We start from the raw sequence: 7815 nt of genomic DNA, 5'->3' as shown, positions 1-7815 counted from the left end.
CCCCTCTCATGGCAGAGACTTCAGCAGCTTTTGAGATGCTGTGTCACAATACACTAGCATGCTTAGAATCCAAAGATGTCTTCAGACAAATCCTCCTTAGCTATTGTCTTCAATACTATACACTCAGACACCTCAGTGTTCTTTTCTTCCTGGTGGCCATTACTTTATTTCCTTTGCATTGAGAAAACATCTGTATGTCCTCCTGTATTCTTGTCTATAGTTTTTATGATATAGCTTTATAATAATAATATAAAATAAGGCAATGGTCCTGGAATGACCCATTGATGAAACATACTATGAAGAAAGCAAGGTGTAGAACAGTGTGTATAACCTGCTCCATTTCTGTAAACACAAGTGTAGATATGGCAATGCATTAAACATTTCTGGAAGAATACATGAAATCTGTTAGCAGAGGTTACCTCTGAGGAGGGAAAACAGTCTTGTCTGGGGGACAAGACTGGAAGAGAAATTTTCACTGCCCCTTCGTATCTTTCAAATTCTGCATCATGAAAATAGCCTATTAAAAAATAAGTAAAAGATAATTATAAAACACCTATAATTTGGCTTTATCAACCTGCCAGGCTTCAGATTATCTGATTCTCAGCCACAGACAGAAAGTAGCTCTTTTGGCAAAGCTGTCTTTTTTTTTCCCTTCTCTGCTTCCAGATGTGCTGCCCTTTCTTGTAGGACTTTACTGAAGGCTGCATGAAGCACTAGCAACCTGCTCCAACATTCTTAATTTTTCCCTTCCTTTAGAAGGGAAAATACTTCAGTAGAAAGAGGGCCTGAGTCTCAAATATAACAAATACAGTTTGGCTATTTTGCTAACTTGCCAGACTTAGATAAAAAGGTCCTCAGTACCCTTCACCTGACATCTTTGGCTAAGCCATGTCTATATTTTAGTGTTTATTACTCCCAGGAACTTTTGTTATCTTCAGGCCTATCACAATGAATAGGTATTTAATAAATTGTGATGAATATAAATGCATAAATGAATAATTTTATCTGTAGGTACAAACCACTTAAGTTAATTTTAAATTTATTCACTGATAGAGATTTCTGGAGTCTGCATGTTAGATTTCCCAAATGTCCAGTAACTATGGCTGTCTTTTTTTCTCTAAGCCCAGATCCAGTTAAGCATTATTCATTGTATGCCATTATCATATCCATTTAATATCCTTTAATCTAGAAAAAATTGCCAGCCTCTTTGTGTCATGTCATTGATATTTTTTAAGTCTGAGCCCATGTTTGCAAGATGGCCCTTACTTTAGATTTTCCTGAAATTTTTATTATTACTAGATTCAGATTAAATATTCTTGGCAAGAATATTTCATTGGTGATGCTGTGCCTTCTCAAGGTATCATATCAAGAGTAAGAGGAAATTTGTAACAGTAGAAAAACATATCATACTACTATGGCTTAAGGTCTGATACAAGTTTTCAATTCTCCTTGCTTTAATTTTATACTAATCAGGTAATGTCTAAGTGGTTCAGTACTTAAATAGACCAGATATTAGTACATAGTATTTTTTATCCAATGGATATCATTTTGGAAACACAAAAAATATATTCCCTTTTAAACTGATCAGTTTTTTGTGAGTTTGTATCAGTTTAGGGAGCTGATAAAATTGTTTCTGGTATGCACAGCTGAGGGCCAAGTAGTAATAATAATAATACCTCACAGGATCAAGGTGAGAATTCCTTGAGATGGTAACAGAAGTAAAATATCACTGATAGTAAGGTGCTCTGTGAAGGATGTCTATTAATATAATCAATCCCACTTTTTATTTTTAAAAACCACATATATAGCAACTGTATCCGGCACTGTTTTGAGCACTTCATGATATTAGTCTTTATAGTTGGTAATATCATTTATACCCATTTACAGATGAGGAAACTGAGGCATGGAGAAAATAAGTAACTTCTCCAAGGTCATACAGAAGTAGGTGGTAATATTTGCAACTGTTTACCTGTGAGATCCTCCTTGAAAACAGGCAGCCTGGATAGCTCCACGCTATACTTAAGGATGATTTTCCTTCAGCTGCTTCTTTAAATAAATGTGTGTGTTTATGTTATTTCTGTTACAGAGAGAAGAGGTACTCCCTTATAGGGACTCGTAAAGGCATAGAGCATCTAGAGATTTACTGCCTCCCTTACGCTGCTGGCTCTCACAGCACTTGTTATGTTTTTATCAGTTTCTCTCCAGAAGGTAGGAATTGTGTTTTCTCTCTATGAATTCTTTATATAATTATAGTTTTCTTGACTGTAAACTTAATTTTTATTAAATATGAAAAGCATCTGAAACCTATAGAATAAAATGGCAGATGTCCCCAGACAGTTAAGACCTATAAACACATAGCCTTTAAAAAATATTTCTATTATAAAATTAATAGATGTTCATTGTTAAAAAAAAAATAAGACAATACAGAAAAGTGTAGTAATCCTACCACCCTGTGATAACTACTCTTTATATTTTGTTGTATGTCTTTTTGAATTTATTGATATTTTTCTGTATAATGCATAATATATGTATCTATCTAGTTATTATGATTAGAATTAGGAACAATAGATTATAAATGCTCTTTGGCTAGATTGCTTCTTTTCCTTAGCAGTTTATTGCAGTATTTTTCATGTCCGTAAATATTATCTGCATTTCCATTATTAATGGTTATATAATATTCCAGTTTAAGGATATAACATAAATTATGTAACCACTTTCCAATTATTTAGTATATGGGATCTTTCCAGTTTTTTTTCCCTGTGTTAAGCATGATTTCAGTGAACATTCTCTTATATACATCTTTGTACTTGTGTCTAGTGATTTTTTTAGGACAGTTTCCAAAAGTAAGTGTTGCACAGCCTTAGTCCCTAAGCATGCTCTCTGATAAAAGGGTTCCGTGGCCTATAACATAAAGAACCACCATCTATTAATCTCCATCTTGGAGAATACCAATGTATAGTCATATACAACAGCCTTAGTAATCAAATGTATTTGACTATAGAATCCTTTCTTAAAATAGCATCTATCTGCAGGATGTTGGTAGTTGGAGAAGTTGTACATGTATGGGAGCAGGAAGCAATATGGGAAATTGCTGTACTTTCTACTCCATTTTGCTGGGCAGCTAAAACTTCTCTGAAAAATAAAGTTTATTAAAAAAGGAAAAGAAAAGTTTTTAAATGCCATTGTATACATTTACATTTAAAATTAAATTTAGACTTTTACATACACACACAAAAAAATAACATCAGAACATGTCAACATCCCACTGAACACTTTGGAAAATGCTAGCTTATGGTATATTCTTAAAAATGGAATTGGTAGATCAAAGGGGAAATATATGGAAAGGCTCTCCCAATTTGCATTTCCACCAACAGTGTATCAGAGTGGCACTTTCTCTATAGTTTTTTCATTGGTATTAACTATCTTTGTTGTTAAATAAATCTGAAAGGAGAAAAATATATGGCATTCTAATTTTCATTTGTTTGATTATTGAGATGTATATCTTTGTATATTTTTATTTGTCCTTTATATTTCTTGTATGCCTATCTCACTTATGCCCCATTCCAAGCTTTTCTTGGGCGTCTTTGATGTTTTTTTCTTTATTGATAAGAATCAAGAGTCATATTAAGAATTTTAACACTACAAATCACATGTGATACAATTATGTTTACTTAATTTTTCAGTTTTTGATGTTTTAATATGATGTTTTGCTTTTATTTTATCTGCTTCATTTTTGCCATATAGGATTAGCAGTTTTAAGTAAAACTTTACCTATACCTCTCCAGAAACATAACAAGTTTTTTTTAAATCCTTGGATTAGATAGAACACAAATTTTTACATATTATATATAATTAATGTCTGATTCACTTTTAAGGTATCAGTTCAAAAGGAAGCAATACCTTCCTAGGGTCTTCTGTGAGGTTTGATAATGAGTGTAGTAATCATCATAAGCAATTAGGAAAATATCCCATGACGACTAAGGCCAGTAGGAGTACAGAATATCATTACATGTGGTTCTTATTCAAAGAAGAAGAATACAAAAAGCAAGTTAGTCTCAACAAGAAACAGAATTGTCAATACACATTAAAAACAGAGAAGGAAAATAAGTCTGAACCTTAGCTATAGCTAAGTAAAATTGTGTAAGTTTTTACAGTTAAGAAAGACCTTTGGATTAATATTGTCAGATTATTTCATTTTATGAATAAGAAAACAAAAGGGCAGAGAGTTTAACTCAACTTTGTCCAAAGTCACACAAATGTTTTGTTTTTTTTTTTTAATTTTCTCAGAAGACCTCTATGAAGTAAAGAAAAGTTTCTAAAAATTTCATTATTAACATTTACTGAGTACTTACTATGTACCAGACAATCTACTAAGTACCCTAAGTCATTTGTCTCACTTATCCTCACAATATACTTTGAGGTAACAATTATTTCCCCTTTATAGAGATAAGGAATCTGACTCTAGTCCAGCAGTCTGAGACAGATAGCCCTCACTCTTAATTGCTGTTCTTTGGAGAGGAGACTCTTAAGTGTTATAATCAGTAAGAAATTATACGTAGCTATCAACTAAAGCAGACAGAATTACCGGAAGAACAGAGAGAGGGTTGCAATGGTCAGTTCTAGAAATAAAGCAAGAGTGGAACATTTTGGCAGGACAGATAGCAAGAAATATTTTTTTACAACCTAAGCAAAAAAAAAAGTGAAAGATCTAACTAAAGAAATTTGTGGTATGATTTGACTCTAGCTTATTCCCTGATTCTCAGAGACTGTTGTATCCCTCAATTCATTTTTGCATTTATAAAAACTATGTTGGTTTTTTTTAATAAAAAATGGCTTATGAGAACTGTATTACAAAATTCTAAATTTATAGAACTCTTCTCCATTACCACGGCTTTTCATACCCCCTTTAAGTAAGGACTTTACATTTTTAGTTGCATGTATTATGCAATGTAGTCCTTCAGCATTTTTGCTATTAAAATATCCTTTTTTTTTGTAAATTGGTAAAGAAAGCAACATTCAAAACAGATGGACTATTGCTCTAGGTTTTAGTGTTTGCTATAGTTGATATCTAAAGGTGCACATGAATTAAACAAAAAAAATGAAATCATAAAAGAAGAAAGGATTTTCAAAATTGAATTTGCAAGTTTAGTCCTAAATAGCAATCACAATTTTAGCTGGAGGCTTTTCTGGGGGATTGTGAATAATGATTAGGTAAGATTATAGGCCCCAGGCAAAGCCTCAGGACTGTAGTGCTCCTAGCCAGTCATTTATCCTCAAAAAAATGGTCCTCAGGTTGTGCAGTATTGTTTGAAATACCAGTGGGAATCAAACCTAAGTCTGTCATTTTATCCCAAGGGTCATCTCAAGAGTCTGAAGCTTAGATGGTAAGATAAATGTTTGCCAAAATGAAAACCCTTGGTAGGCTTTTCAGTTACTGTTGCTTTATTTTATTTTTACTGCTTTGGGGTATGTATTTTTATTTACCTGCAGAAGGAATTATGTATAAAAAATTATAACTCCAAGAAAGTAATATCACTATTGAAAATTGTGTTCAACTCTGTAGAGCATCTATTTAAGGGAAATAGGTAAGTTTTTTTTTTAAGATAATAAATTCTACCTCTCATTTTTATTAGATTTTCATGGAAATTTATGTTTGAGAGAATTCAGATTTACTATTCTTTGCTAAAAATGTTCTTCTAGCCTGATCTTATCATGTAAAATTATGAATTGGTGGGTATGAATATTTTGAAAGCCCTGATGTCTTGAATTCATGGATAATTATGTATTTTTAGTAACTAAAACTTCAGTTCTCTTCTGTCTTTATAGCTATTTGCTCTAACTTTTTCCTAAAAACTTGGGACTTAAGTTGTTAAGATGCCATCCACAACTCTTTTAATCATATTTACATAATAGGTAGTAAAAGGGAGGAAATTAAAATATTTACCTAATTCACCCAGCATATGGAATAATAATGATGATGATAATAGTAATAAAAAATAGTAGTGTAGTACTAATAATCTAATAACATGAAGAATAACTAGGTTTTGTTGTTTTGTTGTTTTTTAATAGCTGGGCTTTAATAGGCTTTACTATGTGTCAGGCACTGTTCTAACTCATTCTAACTCATAACTCCCATTATTATTCCCATTTTTAAAATGAAGAAACAGTCAATAAGAGATTAAATAGTAGTAAATCTACTGAACAAGGACTTGAGAGAGCCACAGTAGAAAATTCTGAGTCCTTCAGTGTCTCACGTCACTGAATACAAGGTTTTATGCTGGGGATATAGTGGTAAATGAGGTAGACACAGTTCCTGATTTCATTAAAGGCAAAATTTCGCAATTATTTATATCATTTCTGTATTACAAGGTGATGGGAGAACATATATAGGGACCTCATATTGTCTGTTAGAATCAGGTAGAGTCCCTGTGAAGCGGGAGAGTGAGGTTCTTGTCTCACGGAGTGGAAGAATGAATCTTGAGGACAAAGGAGAGTTAATAAAGTGAGAGAAGTTTATTAAGCAAGGATACAGAGAAAAAGCTCTCAGGAATGAGAGGGGTCCCGATGGGGTTGCCAATGTGGACCTCCAATGACAGTCTTTTATTTAGAACTGACCAGGGAGCTTGTGGCCTCATCATTCTTGTGATGTCTTAGTTTGAGTAAGGACTGGTGATAACATCTTTAATGGCTTACTTCTTCTGTGGGGTCTGGTCATTCTTTGTGGTCACAATGTGACTGCTATAGAAAGACCCCACCTCTTATGCCCAGGGCAGGGTGGTCTGGTTTGTTCCCTTATCTCTGGTTTCTTATGCCTCAGCATTTCTGGGATTTCTGTGAGCCTGATCACGTAGCCCCCTTACCTATCTCTTCCTGCCTAGCCACACCTGTCCCTTACTCACCTGAAGAAGGGTCAACTTAGCTGAGATCTGAGAGATGAGTAGGAGTCACAAGGTCAGTAGAATTGGGGAATGGGAGATTCAGGGGCCACACTATGACCTTGGTATTAATACTATGGTATAGTAGTATTCCATATACTGGGTAAATTAAGTAAATATTTTGTTTTGTTAATTCCCTCCCTTTTATTATCTATTATGTAAATATGTTTAAAAGAGTTGTTGATGATGTTTTAACAACTTAAGTAGACACTTTTGCTTTTGTGGGCCCCTTCCTCCATAAAAAATATTAAAAATTGTATTTTGCAACTATACTGGTATAGAGATAAATATGTTAATATGGTATATTAAAATATTTTCTTTGACCTAAAAGGGTTGTTTTTCTTATTTTAAAAGAAAACATTTTCATGGACCCCTAAGAGTATTGTAGGCCCTAGACACTTGTGACTACTGGTCCTAATGCATAAGTCAATCTAGAAGTGCAAAATATTGGGCCAGAAACATTTCAGATGGAAGGAATAGCATAGACAGAAGCTTAGAGGTCCTTGCTTGCTCAGGAAACTGAATGGAGCTGTGACTAGAGCAGAGCGTGCCGGGGAGGGAGCATGAGGTGAGGCTGATGAGACAGCAAGGGCCCTGTAGGCCTTGCTTAGGATTTTGATATTTATCCTAAGAGTAATAGAAGACCTCCAAACGGGTGTGTGTGTGTGTGTGTGTGTGTGTGTGTGTGTAAATCAAATTGAGCACATGGTTAAAATCAGTTCTGTGATCCAACTTCTCCCACTTAAGCCTCACTTCTCTTTCTACTTTTCCTTCTGATATCTTCATTTATTCAAGTAAAAGTAATTTGCTTTCACCTCAGATTTTTTATTTATCACTTTTAGGCATCATATGTTAACATACACATAAATAAAAGAGACAT

General features: G+C 33.7%; 1 protein-coding gene across 3 annotated transcripts in view; it reads left to right on the top strand.

Moving 5' to 3' along the window:
• The first annotated feature begins 2090 nt into the window (after window positions 1–2090).
• Window positions 2091–7815, top strand: part of MBD5 (methyl-CpG binding domain protein 5) — a 138639-nt gene continuing 132914 nt past the window's right edge. For all 3 annotated transcript variants that reach the window (XM_032410836.1, XM_032410845.1, XM_032410827.1), the window contains exon 1: window positions 2091–2208. The gene's annotated coding sequence lies outside the window, so the exon portion shown is untranslated. The remainder of the gene's footprint in view (window positions 2209–7815) is intronic.

The sequence above is a fragment of the Phoca vitulina genome, unplaced genomic scaffold (assembly GCF_004348235.1).
Source record: "Phoca vitulina isolate PV1807 unplaced genomic scaffold, GSC_HSeal_1.0 scaffold1, whole genome shotgun sequence".
Lineage (NCBI taxonomy): Eukaryota > Metazoa > Chordata > Mammalia > Carnivora > Phocidae > Phoca > Phoca vitulina.
This window is presented reverse-complemented; position numbering and strand designations above follow the sequence as displayed.